At 39.9% G+C, this 14,462-nt stretch overlaps 1 pseudogene; it reads right to left on the bottom strand.

The window, feature by feature from the left end:
- Positions 1–9,806: 9,806 nt before the first annotated feature.
- LOC110201413 (breast cancer metastasis-suppressor 1-like protein pseudogene) lies at positions 9,807–12,483 on the bottom strand (annotated as a pseudogene).
- Positions 12,484–14,462: the final 1,979 nt, after the last annotated feature.

Genomic DNA, 14,462 nt, shown 5'->3' with positions numbered 1-14,462 from the left:
CGATCTTTCCCAGGTCTTGGTTTGACTGAGGCAATGCCAATTCAGTGATTAAGAATAGGTAAGAAACAAGCAAAGAACAGCTTCTTTTACCTAGTCAAAAAAAAAAATTCAATCTGGGTGGGGAAGACTCTCTGGGTTTCTGGCCAAAACAGAAACAATTGCTATTTAGGCTCACTCAGAGCCATCAGAGCCAAACAATGACCATATGAGGCTTGGGCTAGGATCTATTGTTGGCCAATCAATGAGAACCAGAATGATTTGGGTTTGAGGCATGGTCCCTATAAAATAAATCTAGCCTGTAAACCTCAAGACATCTTGTGAGGTTATAACCATCAAACTTTATATTCCTTTGGGCAGATCTAAGGGTATGATACCCTATGCGAGAGAGGGAGGGAAGAAAGGAGGAAGGAGCTGCATTGCCCAATTGGAAGTGGCCAATTGGATCCCCATAGGGCAGGTACCATTACTCACAGGAGCATGTAAGCTGCTTGGGAAGAGGGGCTGTATTGCTATTGTCTCTGTATCCCCAGGGCCTATTACGGTACCTTGTTCAATAAATGTTTGTTGCTTTAAAAACCCAGAAAAAATGTTGACATTATTGATTTGACAGATGCAGAGATAAAAACCTCCATACACAGTTGTTGAAGCAAGTCCATTTATTATAGAAGTGCCACTTTGATTAAATTAGCAGCAAGAACTGCTACTACTGAAACTTCTACTATCAGATATGAGAATTGGATAGTTGAATGTCTACAATTCTTTTGTTGAATCAGTCTCTTTAAATACACATTTGTTTTTGACAACCTTTATGGAATGCTGATATGGCCTTGATGCAGTTTAGTTGCTGGGAACCTGGAAATGCCAGGGTACAGGGCAGGGTCTGCCAGGAATGAATTTACATACTCAAACCTTCCAGTCAAATGACAAGGTTTGTTGTAAGGCTATTAGTAGTGGTGGAGGTTTCTAGTGAACCTGCAACTTAATGGGGGTGAGACTGATACTTATATACAAAAAAGAACAGTGAAAGGAATTGTATGGGATTAAAGAATGCTAAGTAGTTTGGAGTGTGCCAGGTCCAACTGGAAAGTAATGGGAAAGTAAGCTAATTAGGTGATCTAGGTCTGCTGGGGTGGGCCAGTTGCACTTAGGTGTAGATTTCTATACCTAATTGATGTTATTCTCTCCTTGAGCCAAATCTGATGAGAGTTAAGGTTCAAACAATGCTCATCTCCCTTCCTTCTTTCCCTCCATTGTAATGGGTTTTTGCGCCTTTTCCTGTAACATAATGTACCCTTGTCTGCCTCCTTTCTTTTTCTCGAAGTACATTCCCTTAGTTAGATCAGCTTAATCTACTTACTTAGATCCATTTAACCCACTTGATTAGATTTTTTTTATCATTACATCAAAGTCAATTTATACCCACCCCCTCTACTATAGCCTTTGAAGTGGTGTAATAACAATACAATTCTCAAGAGTTACAAAAAGTGTCCTCTTCTCTTGTAGGGATGTAAACAGTTTGCCCTTATTAATAATGTATTGCTGTTTTTTTCTGTCCCATTTGCCTTTTTATGTCTCTCTTGAGTCTTGTATTTGGAGATCAAATTTTCTGTTGAGCTCTGGTCTTTTTATCAGGAAGGTTTGGAAATCTCTTATTTCCTTGAATGTCCATCTCCCCCCCCCCCAAAGAGTAAACTCATTTTCACTGGGTAGTTGCTCCTTGATTGTAATCCAAGCTCCTTTGCCTTATGGAATATCGTGTTCCACGCCCTATGATCTTTTAACGTAGAAGCTCCAAGGTCCTGTGTAATCCTGACTGTGGTTCCATGATATTTAAATTGTTTCTTTCTGGCTGCTTGCAGTATTTTCTCTTTGACCTGGTAAATTTGGAATTATCCTTGGGCATTTCAATTGGGGATCTCTTTCAGAAGATGATTGGTGGATTCTTTCTATGGCTATTTTACCCTCTGGTTCTAGGACCTGAGGGCAGTTTTCTTTAATGATTTCCTGAAAGATGCTGTCCAGGCTCTTTTTTTCATTGTGATTTTCAGGTAGACCAATACTTTTTAAATTGTCTCTCCTGGATCTATTTTCCAAGTCAGTTGTTTTACCAATGAAGTACTTTATGTTTTCATCTAGTTTTTCATTCTTCTGTTTCTGTTTGACTGACTCTTGCTCTCTCACAGAGTCATTAGCTTCCACTTGCCCAATTCTAATTTTTAACATTGTTTTCTTCTATTTGATTTTGTACCTTCTTCTCTGTTTGGCCAATTATGGAGCACTTCCCAGAGTTTTGCTGTTTTTTGAGCCAGTTTCCACTGGTTCCTCTGCCCTTACTGAAGAAGCACTTGGAGGTCCTGGTGTTTGTGTTTGCCTGCTCTACCACTTGGGGTTCAGGTATGCTGAGGTTGGGCTTTCTGCTAGCTTGCCAGAATGCCTCACATTATGTACTACTCCCCTTCCTCCAGGAAAAGAAGGGAATTTCCTGCTAATCCCTCAAGCTACCTGGGCTACACTGCTGCACCCCATCTTTCTGCTGGTTCAGCTGTTCCAGGGTTTTTCCTGGGGTGATATTTTCTGGGCTTTCAGAGATTAGTAAGGGATGGTAAGAATGACTTATTTATTACTCTGCCATCTTGGTTCCTGGAAGAAGAACCTAAATTCTACCTAAACTAATTTACTTAGTCAGTGCCATACCAATCAAACTACAAAAAATTATTTTATAGAGCTAGAAAAAATAATAAGATTAATTTGGAATAACAAGAGGTCCAGAATATCAAGGAAACTAATGAAAAGAAATGGAGTGGAAGATGGTCTAGCTGTTCCAAATCTTAAATTGTATTATGAAGCAGCAATCATCAAAACTACTTGGTAGTGGCTAAGAAATAGAGTGGTGGATCAGTGAAATAGGTTAGGTATGCAAGAAACAGTACTCAATGACTATAGTAATCTACTATTTATTTGATAAACCCAAAGACCCCAGCTTCTGGGATAAGAACTCACTATTTGACCAAAACTGCTGGGAAACTGGAAAAGAGATATGGCAGAAACTAGGCATAGACCAAAATTTCACACCATATACCAAAATAAAGTGAAAATGGGTTCATGATTTAGATATAAAGGCTGATACTATAAGCAAACTGGGAGAGCAAGGAATAGTTCACCCATCAGATTTACGGAGAACAGAAGAATTCATGACCAAACAGGAGATAATGAATGTTATGAAATACAAAATGGGTAATTTTGATTGCATTAAATTGAAAAGTTTTTGCACAAACAATGCCAATGCAACCAAAATTAGAAGGAAAGTAGAAAATTGAGACAGAATTTTTACAACTAGTCTCTCTGATAAGGGCCTCATTTCTAAAATATATAGAGAATTAAGTCAAATTTATAAGAATACAAGTCATTCCCCAATTGATAAATGGTCAAAACATACGAATAGGTAGTTCTCAGATGAAAAATGCTCTAAATCGTTATTGATTAGAGAAATGCAAATCAAAACAACTCTGAGGTACCACATCACACTTATCAGATTGACCAACATGACAAAACAGGAAAATGATAAATGTTGGAGAAGATGTGGGAAAATTGGAACACTAATGTATTATTGGAGTAGTTGTGAAACTATCCAACCATTTTGGAGAACCATTTGGAAGTATGCCCAAAGGACATACCCTTTGACCCAGCAATAGCACTTCTAGGGCTGTATTCCAAAGAGATCATACAAATGGGAAAAGGACCCACATGTACAAAAATATTTATAGCATCTCTTTTTGTGGTGGTAAAGAATTAGAAATTGAGGGGATGCCCATCAATTGGGGAATGGCTGAACAAGTTGTAGTATATGAATGTAATGGAATACTATTGTGCTATAAGAAATGATGAGCAGGCAGACTTCAGAAAAACCTGGAAAGACTTGTATGGACTGATGCTGAGTGAAGTGAGCAGAGGCAGAAGAACGTTGTACATAGTAACAGCCATGTTGTGCGATGACTAACCTTGATAGACAGCGCTTCTCAGCAATGCAAGGATCTAAGACATCTCCAAAGGTCTCATGATGGAAAATGCTATCCACATCCAAAGAAAGAACTATGGAGTTTGGATTCAGATTGAAGCATACTATTTGCTATTTTTTTCTGTTTTGTTTTGTTTTCTCTTTCTTGTGGTTCCTCCTATTGATTCTAATTCTTCCTTACAACATCACTAATGTGAAAATATGTTTAATAGGAATGAAAATGTATAGCCTACATCAGATTGTGTGCCATGTTGGGGAGGGAGGTGGAAAGGGAGGGGGAGAAAAATTTAAAACTCAAAAGCTTATGGAAGTGATTGTTGATAAATTAAAATAAATTTTAAAAAAAAAAGCTAATGAAGCCCTAGTATATTTCCCACCTTTGATCTCATCCAGACTCCATTCAAATCTCTTCCTTCTAGTTCCCTTCATTATGTATTCCCATTGTCTATTCAGCCTCCTAGACATTCCAATTGGAATTCTCTCTAAACTCACCCCAGCTTCAGAATCTTTTTCCCAGCCCCTCCTCCAGAACACCCAAAATTATTTGAGTGTATATAAAATCTACCCTGGCCCCCATTTAAATGCTGAGACTTCTTCATGCCCATTCGTCCTTATGGGCATCCCTAATGTTCAGATTCCTTGAGAGTCTGGCCTGTATGATTTATCCCTGATAAACTCTGTCTCTGGCTGAAAGAAGATTTGGGTCAAATTCTTTTACGCAGGATCTGCTGCATGTCATGATTTCGGGGTCCCAGCATCCCTAAGCCTCTAGACCTCATCAGTAGGCTAAAACATCCTTAGCTCTGTTCAGATTCATATAATTCAGTTTTCCAACCATGCAGTATCAATCATGCAACTATCTCATAGTTAGACTCAGGAATAGCTAGGTGGGTAACATTCCTTTTCAAAGGAACATAACCGGGTTAAAATTATCCTCTCAGCTTTTCCTGATGCTGACTTCCCACCAGTATCACATTTTCTGAGTAGCTTGTGGCATTTCTCTCAGATGGTGGATTGTTGCTCATCAGTGGATTATTATGATCCATCAGAGAATTCAAAATAAAATCCTATGAGCTTTTACCAAAAACTTTTCCAGAATTTACATCTCAAACTTAAATTTGTCCTTGTGTAAAAAGCCAATCATTAGAGATTATTTCTATATACTTGCAAATTCTCATCAAGACAAAACCCAAACAAACTTTTTTGCAAGTTTACACATTAAAACAGTAACCAACAGCAGCCAAATTATTTTAGTGGTAACCAAATTATGAAAAGTTGCTTGACATAACAGATGCAAAAAGTTCACCAATTTGAAACTTGAAACAAACCCACTACCAATCAGGTGACTTCAGTTTTGGTAAATGCACTTCCAAATTGCTTTTACACAGAGAACCAACATCTCATCATTAACAGTTAAAACTATAACTTTAAAAGAGTGTGCTCACCCAAGTTCAGAGGCTAGCTTCTTTATCTTGAGCAGGATGTGTTGAACCTGGGTGATGCTTCCAAGCAAAGGTTGCCCTAAAGCTCAAGGCCATTGCCAGTGGGGCCCATGCTGTAGCTGTTGCCCCTCTTCCCTCTTTTATTTTCCCTAGGTCGGGGAGGGGGAAATCAAAGGTGAGTGTGAAAGGATGAAACTCTCTTCTCCTATGAGAGGGGTTAACAGATACCCTCTTCACTCAAGGGAATGGAGTAACCAGGTTGTAGAGTTTTGAAACACTCCTTTATGATCGATCACAAAACCTCTAGAATCTGCTAAGATGTTCTTAGCTGTTCTAACTTTTCCCTGTAACCTCCATGAAGGAGGATTCAGGGATATAGAGGGAAGGGAGTAAGTAAGCCTCAGGGAACCAAAAAGCAACTACAGTTTTCCCAATTCCCTAGCTCCAAGAGAATTGACAGAATTGGGCGTACACTTCTGAATAGGGCATCTGTCCTTGTCTGTGCTGCAGAAGGTGTACCCAGGTCCATGGTATCGAACCGGAACTAGTGCACCAAGAGCCTGAGAGTGTCAGGGTGAGTGTGAGACAGCCTCTTAACTGTCTGCCTGAAAAGCACCTTCAAGCCTTGGTGCTTGGAGGGCTACTACAACTGCAGGGCTAGAAAGAGGGGGGGGGGGGGGGGAAGCTTACATACCTTCCAGTCTTGGCTAGAGAAGAACTTGGGGTTAGATGGGAATCTGGGCCACCAAAATGTTGAGGTTTAGGGCTTTAGGAGTGCTGGGCTGCTCAAAAGAATTCTACCCAACCCTTCTTTCAGCCAAAGACCATCTGTCATACTGGGCAGACTCTTAAAGGAGTCTGAACATTAGGGAGGTATTGGCTATATTTCAAGAATCTGAGCACCTTAATGGAGACAAGATGGACTTGATATACAGAAAGACTGTGGGAGGGATCTAGGAGTGGCCAAGTAGTTTGGGGTGACTAGAAAGCCTGGAACCTGGACCACATGGCCAAGGGAAAATGAAGCCCAGCTAGGATTAAGGGTGGGAAGTAGCCAGGGGCCAAATGGAGGTAGGACAATGGAGGGCTAGGCTAGGTTAAGGGTAACAGAATTAAGAGATTGGGTTTATCCATAACAAAAGGCCAGTTGATAGGATTATAGCCTCAGGCAAACTCCAAAGATTTGGCCAGGTGGGGGTCCAGATCCCATCCTCATCAGGGACCCAAAAAGGCCAAAGACAATCCCTGCCCTCCAGGAGTTCACAGTCTGATGAGGGAGACAACACATAAGCGACTAGCACAAAACCCTCTGGTTATATATTAAGTCATTCATTCCTCACAACTACTCTTTGATGTAGGTGCCATTATTTTCCTGTATTAAAGGTGAGGAAACTGACTGGCCCAGGGCCAAAGAAGTCCTAAGTGTCTGAGGCCTATTCAAACTCTAGTCTTGAATTGTATCCGTTCCACCACAGTTGGGGCATTTCTCAGCCTAGAGATTCTAAGAGCCTCCAGAACAATTCCCTCCACCTAGGTACCTTTAACTGGTCAATAAATCAAGAGGGTAGGTTTAGAAGATAAAAAGTTTAATTAGTATCAGCTAATGATCTGTTGCAACTCCCCAAAACAAAGGGAGATACACACACATACATACACACACATACTTGGTTTTACTCAGCTTTAGGGCAAAAGGCACCATTGGGTAGGGCTGCTCACTCATTTTCCTTATTAGGGAGGTTAAGGAACAGAGACAAGTTGTCAGGTGTTTCACCCCTCCACCCTACCCCCCACTCCCTAACACACAGAACATAGGTTTTGTCCATTTTCTCCACACCACCTAGGGAAGAGAATAAACATTTATTAAGCACCTGTTATGTGCCAGCCACTGTGCTACAAATATTATCTCATTTGATCCTCACAACAACTTTGTGAGATAGGTGATATTATGATCCCCATTTTACAACTGAGGAAGGAAACAGTGGTTAAGGGATTGGCTCAAGGTCCCATAGCTATCCACTGTGCCACCTAGCTGCCTAAGTGCAAAGAGAATACTTTTGTTGGGGTTTTCTCTGGGCAAATGAGTCAGGAACAATGAAAAGAGCAGATGGGCATCTGCCATTACCATTTCCTGGTTTGAAAAGAAACCACTTGTGCCAAAGGAGGTGGCTAGATAGTAAGCCACACCCCAGAAAGAGGAATAGCTTGACCTGCAAAAAGGAAGGGGACAAAGCCTGGGTGACTGATAGCCCAGCCTGTCTGTTTACCAGCTCGACATTCAGCCAGTAACTTCCATAGCTAAACGTCAAAAGAGAGTGTGGCAAATGAGGGATGGAGTGCTTGGGTGCTTATGTTTGGGTGCTTGTACTTGGACCCCAATTTCTCCCTAGCCTCAGAAACACTGTCTCTGACAATTTCTCCCCAGCCCAAGGACACTGTGCCTAGCAATTACTCATGAGTGTGCCCCAGCAAGACCCTTATCTCTCTCCTTGGTGCAGTTCCAAATAGCACCTGAAGGAATTACTAATTTGAACTGGCTTTGCACTGGGTCATAAAGACATTTTTACCCACTGAACTATCTATACTACTGCCCTACCTCATTATCTACATCCTGGACTCCTCATTATCTGTATTCTAGACTTAAGACATATGTATACTCCCTACATCTATCTTGTCAAAGAAGACATTGATTGGTGGCAGAGTGGACAACTCTCAGTTAACTTAGTGATGTAGCAGGCCTAATACCACACCTCCATGTGGCCCCCCCTTGTGGGCTTTTCCCAGTGATACAACAACTACTTGTTTCTTTAGGAACTGACCACTCCTTAACCACTCCCTAATCCCGCCTTGAATCACCTAGTTAGCATATTTGACACATGTCTTATCATATTTGATACTATATAAACTTTAGCTATACTCTTTTAAGATCGCAGGTTCCTTAAGAATCCTTGCCTGCTGAAAAGCATAACAATAAACTTTTTGCGACTTGACTTAAAAGATTGCTTGAGCTTGTGAATTCATTTCAGATGACCCCTTCCTATACCCTAGTCTTTGAGGGGTCACAAACTCTCAGACTGCAACACAGTCACTCAATAAAATGTTGACAGAGTAACAGACTCTTTGAAAAATAATCTGTCCTTCTTCATATGGTTCAACTATTTCCCTGATATGAAGATCAGGAGGGATAAACTAAAGAATCCAAGAAGATCCCTCCTTGATTTTTTTGAACTAATATTGACTGATATTATTGCTAATTTTGTTCATGGGGATAGTTACTGCTATGTTTTTTGCCAGTTAGTAACCTTTATCCCTGTTACAAGTCATTCTAGAGATTCTCCTATGAGTTATAAATGTCATGTTTCTTATTCCAGGCTTAAAATTATAAATTTCAATATATTAAATTTTATTTCTTCACTACTGTTTAGAACTTTTAATAATTTTCATTTTTTTCCTCTTCTTTTCCCCAGTTTGCAGCCCTAGACCGACTTCTGATTTAGATTCTAGTAAGTCAAACTAACTTATTTTTATAAATTGTATCCCCAGCACTTAGCACAGCGTGTGGCACATAAGAAGTGCTTAATAAATGTTGTTGGATTGGAGTGGACTTTGAAGGCGGGAAGAATTGAAAAATAATATGTACCCAGTGTTGCACTAGCAAATGTTTAACAGCCAACTCCAGAAAAAATGCAGGCAGGACACACTTTTAAATTTAATCTCCATAATTAACATTTTCTCCATCACTTAGGGCAGGAAGCTAGCTCAGTGGTTAAAGTACTGAGCCTGGAGTCAGGAAGACTCGAATTTAATCCAGTTTCAGAAGCTTACTAAGTTTGTTATCCTGGGCAAGTCTCTTAAACGCTGTTTGCCTCAGTTTCCTAATCAGTAAATAGGGATAATAATAGCATCTACCTCCCAAGATTGTTGTAAGGATCAGATGAGGTAATATTTGTAAAGTGCTTGCCATAGTGTCTGACATATAATAGGTTCTATGTAAATCTTAGCTGTTATTATTATTAACCAACAATACAATATACCAAGCCCTGATATATAGAGCTTGCTGATTTCCAAGGTGTAAATTCTCACACTAATTTAATCAGTACCCTACCTGAAAGAGTTTCTGCAGAACAATTTATATATACAAAACATAATATCAGAATGAAAATGTTGATTTTCAGATGAGGGCAATTAATAACATGTAGAATAAAAAATGAAATGTTAGACCTCAAGGGGGTTTTAACCATTACTGAGTCTACTCCCCTCCTGAATGATTTAGTCAAAGGTCAAAGAACTAGATAGTGTTAGAGGCAGGACTAAAATTTAGGTTTTCTGATTCCAGGGCTTTTTTATTTTTCTAGCACAGATCATTTTTATTATATACTAAATAAAAAAATACAAATATTACAATGTTTATCAAACAACTGTGTTAAGTACTGTCGAAGACTGACCATTAGTTTATAACATTATGTACATTTGGCTAACTTTTGAGACACATAGAGTGACAATTTTGTTAATAATGAACTTCAGAGGTCAAATATTTTAAAATTTGGCAACTGTTAAGTAGTAATCTGCACTGAAAGACATTCTGAGAGGCACAGAATATGATAAATTGAACTGTGCAGGTTCTATTCTTGCCACAAGTTTTAATAACTAGGTTTTCCCCCATTCCTTCAAGTCTCACTATAAGAAAAAGCAAAATGCACTGAAACCACAAGAATACTAATTTTGGTCACATCATTTTACTGCAGACACCAAAAGTGTGCTGTCATATTTAGGGTTCTGACTTTATTCATTGTTCCTGGGGTTTTGAAAGTTAAATCTGAATATGACTGAAGGGAAGAAAACTAACATTTTCTAAATCACATAGAATATAATTAAAGCTAAAGGAAAAAATATTCTTTTTAGAACATGGACCTAAAAAAATTTGACTGTCTTTGTTTTGTATTAAATATAGAATTAGCATAAAGGCATATTTTTACCTCTGAAAAAGTTTACTGAGAATCTCTTTCAAAAAAGGCAATAGACCAGACAAGTACAGCATATGCCACAATACTGACAGTTATTATCAGTTATATACTGCAGCATAAATACCAGGCATTCATGACCTTCATAGGCCATAAATAGTGCAGGTAGAAGCAATATTTTTATTCCTTGACACTAATTTTTCTAATTAACATCAAGTATAATCTGGGAAAAATGTCACTGCTACACTATTAAGGGGAAGGAGTGATGGTAGTCTAGGCAAATGCTCCTTTTAGGAATTTTAACCTAATAGCTTAATTTAAGGAAAATAAATACTAAAGTAAGGCCATTGATGCAAGATTAGCTATTAGAACTCCCACCTCCCCCAACAAGTGTGTGCACATGCTTATATGTTTATAGTTTTGATTCTGATTTAACAATATATACCCTATTACAAACCATTTACATGTTTTATCAGGCTTACTTACAATACACAAGTTACATGGACATGAAAAACTAAATAAATTGTAGGAAAAAATGTAGCAGTTTTATAATCCCATACAATATACTGAAGAAAAGCCAAATTTGCATAATTTTTAACCAAACAAAAAAGGTTCAGTCATAAAACATCTGCCATGTTTTGGAAGGCCATTCTTCATATATTAGGTGTTGGACCCAAATTAGATGTAAAATATCTTGGTCATCATGATTACATTTTTCTCAGCATTAAAAAAGAATATATATATATGAAGTGTACATATAATACTACCTACAAATATGAATACTGTCATAATGTTATGAGAATGTAAAAATTATTAAATATATTTTTACTCCTATGGCACACCACACTTGGTAACACTAATACAGGTAGGTTTAGTTAACAATTGATAGTGATTATGAATGTTTTATTGAATATTTTCCTTTCTGTAGCTGGGAAATATAAAGTTTAGATTTGCTTCCATCAGACCTCTTAAACCAAACTTCATCATGGTTAATTGTTGTAATTATAGCACTTGTAGGGCATTCATCTTTCTTATCAATACATATTGTTTGTCCACGTATATACCATTCACCATCATAATACAATCTTCCCTCTTCAGACCTAGCAATGTGCAGGTGTTTTTCCAATTTCACAGGTGGTTCTGGCTTTACTCTATGTGGACCGAGTGTAGCCACTGCCTTTCTAATTGTTGTCCAATCTTCAAGAATATCTAGGTCTTGTAACATGTAAACTACATAGGGGCCTGATACAACAACCGGCTTCTTTTTGTCTGCACTGAAGGGATTCTTTCTTTTTTTCCTTGACTGAAGCTCATCATTCCACAGCTCTGAGGTAATGTCAATGCTGTGCCTATCTTCTTCAAGCCTTCTAATTTTCTCTTCTAGTTCACTCTGCATAGTATCATATAACAAGAGTTTTTCACTCTCCCGGTGCTGGCGAGAAGCTTGGATTTCACATTCGTATTTGTTCTTTACTGATTCTAAGCAGAGTTCTCTATAGATTCCTGCTACCTTTGTTCGGATTTGCATATTTTCTTGCAAAGTTGCCAGGGGTTCCAAGTATTCTGGCGCCTTCCCAGCTATTACTTCTTGTAGCTTTGCATCCACTTGACTTAACCGTTCTTTATAAAGCTGATCTTTGAGGTCTGTAAACTGTTTTTCAAGATCTGACATTTCATCTAAGCATTCCATTCTTCTTCTTTCACAGTCTTCATCATCCATTTCTGAGCTGTCCCCATCCTCGGACACCGACGAGCTCTCGGTGTCCTCGTTCTCCGAGGTGCTTCCCTCGTTTTCAGCGTAGTCCACCTCCATTTCATCGGGATGGCTTGTCTCTTTCTTGTCCCCGCAGGAATGCACAGGCATTTTCCAATCGCCCCCGGCGCTTATTCCCCTTCCTCGAAGGCCACGGCCCCTTCCGCGCGGCTCTGTCCGCAGCACAGCTCGATTCGAGCCTACTTCTCTCACAACTGTCTTCTCCCTGTCTGGAACTCTCAGCCTAATCCGCCGGCTCCGCGGAGGAAGCCCTGCCATTGGCAACCCCTTCCATGAAGCCTGGGAGGCGGAGCTTGGGCGCACGTCGACGGATTCAAGACCCGTTGCCTGTCGGGTGTTGTAGTCTTTTTGCAGAGCGTTGTTTCCCGTTCTTTCCTCCCCTCTCTACCCCTCCACCCCGACCCCAGGCCAGAGAATGGATTGGCTTTCCCCACAAAGGAACTCGGGAGGTAGTATTTGCATCCCCCATGGGTCCCTTGAGGCACACTAGTTTCCTGGAAGGCTTAGTTGACATAGACCACTTTGTTGCTTCTGATTGTGTATCAGAAGGATACTGATGCAGAGAGAACTGCAAATGAGGTTTCGAGAGCTCCACAGTGTGAGAGTGGCAGTACAGACTGGACCACTGGACTTGTTACTTCACAGTTTTGATCATTCTGTTTTGAGGTTTTGAAGAGTAATCTTTGGCCAGAACAGCATGAAGACAGTGGAGGGATCATCCTCGGCCCCAGGGCCGGACCCTAGGGTCTCCGGATTCCTCCAGTGCTTTTTTAGCTAAGTCCCACACTGTTGTATATCTAAAAAAAACCCGAGCCTTGTTTGAGAAGTCAGTGTAACTCAAAAACTCAACTGAACGATTTTTACAACAAAAAAACAGCGACCTAGATGCCAGGATTTTCCAAATTCTGTTCCAATTTTCTCCTTTTCCCTTAGTGCACTGGACAAAATTTTAAATCTCCATCTCTGTTATAGTGTCTAGCACAGCCCCCTGGTACATAGTAAGTGCATTTAAGATTCTTTTTAATGGAAAAAATGCTGTTATTAGGACAGAAAAAAACAACTTCAGGAAACGAAGTATGTATGCAGGATCCCTGGAGATCAATAGGGGACACAAGTGCTTCTAGTGTGCTCAGGAGCAGCTGGTGGTGCAAGTGCAGAGTGCTAGGCCTGGACTAGAGTCAGGAAAACCTGAGCTCAAATTTAGTCTCAGATACTTATTAGTTATGTGACTTTGGGGCAGTCATTCCCCCAACAGTGAAATGAGGAAATAGCACCTATCTTACAAGGCTGTCATGAGTCTCAAATGAGATTGTTAATGTTCCTCATCCTTGGTTCTCAAAGGACCTGTGACATCTAGAGGGTGATGTCTTGACTTGCAAGTTAATTGCATTTAAGTGAGGCAGTGCTGTGCAAAGTGATCAGCCTCATTCTCTCCTCCAGAGTTATCTGAGTCCAGTGCCAAGTCATAATGACTGGAGATGACCCCAGACTCCCGATGCAGGCCTTTTTAAGCTAAGGTTTTTCATAGGTCTCAGTTTGTCTCAGGCAACACCCATTCAGTGATTTAAAGATAGGTAAGAAACGAAGCAAAAGATGGCTCTCAGGCTTTCTGGCCAGAACAGAAAGGATTGCTATTTACACTCACTCTGACCCCATCAGAGCCAAACAAGGACCAAATGAGGCTTGGGCTGGGACCTATTATTGGCTAATCAATGACAGCCAGAGTGATTTGGGTTTAAAGAAGCTCTATTTGAAACACAATGGGCCAGTACAGAGAATCAGTGATTCCTTTAAAACCATTATTTTTTTTTAAACTTTTTTTCAGAGCTATATTTCAAGAAATCTAAATGAAAACTGCACAGGACAAGAAAAGGAAATTGTCCCACCTTTAAAAAAATCTAGCCCTAAAGCCCCCAAATATGTATGGTGTTCCAAGAGGAGAGAGGGACCACATAGGGTGAGGGGCCATAGTCGTGTGTAGCTGCAAAGGAAGCAGAACAGACATCTCCAGCCTCATCTTCCCTGACCTTTCTCCAAGAGAGACCTACATTCCTATCAGGTGGTCTTTTTTTTTTTTTCAGAGCTAGTTCTGGGGTCTACAAGCCTTTAGTTCTTTCTTGTGGTTGCTCACAGAGCAGAGCACAGGCCAGGAGAGTGGTGGCAACACTCTCCTTGGATCCTGTCATGCCCAGAATTACATAGCTACTAAAGTAGTAAAGTACCTAGGATTCAACCACAAGTGGTTGGATATACAAATCTAGGGTTCTATCTAC

The sequence above is a fragment of the Phascolarctos cinereus genome, unplaced genomic scaffold (genome assembly GCF_003287225.1).
Source record: "Phascolarctos cinereus isolate Bilbo 61053 unplaced genomic scaffold, phaCin_HiC Scaffold_7;HRSCAF=346, whole genome shotgun sequence".
Taxonomy (NCBI): Eukaryota; Metazoa; Chordata; class Mammalia; order Diprotodontia; family Phascolarctidae; genus Phascolarctos; species Phascolarctos cinereus.
The sequence above is the reverse complement of the archived record's forward strand: the minus strand, read 5'-3'. Positions and strand labels throughout refer to the sequence as shown.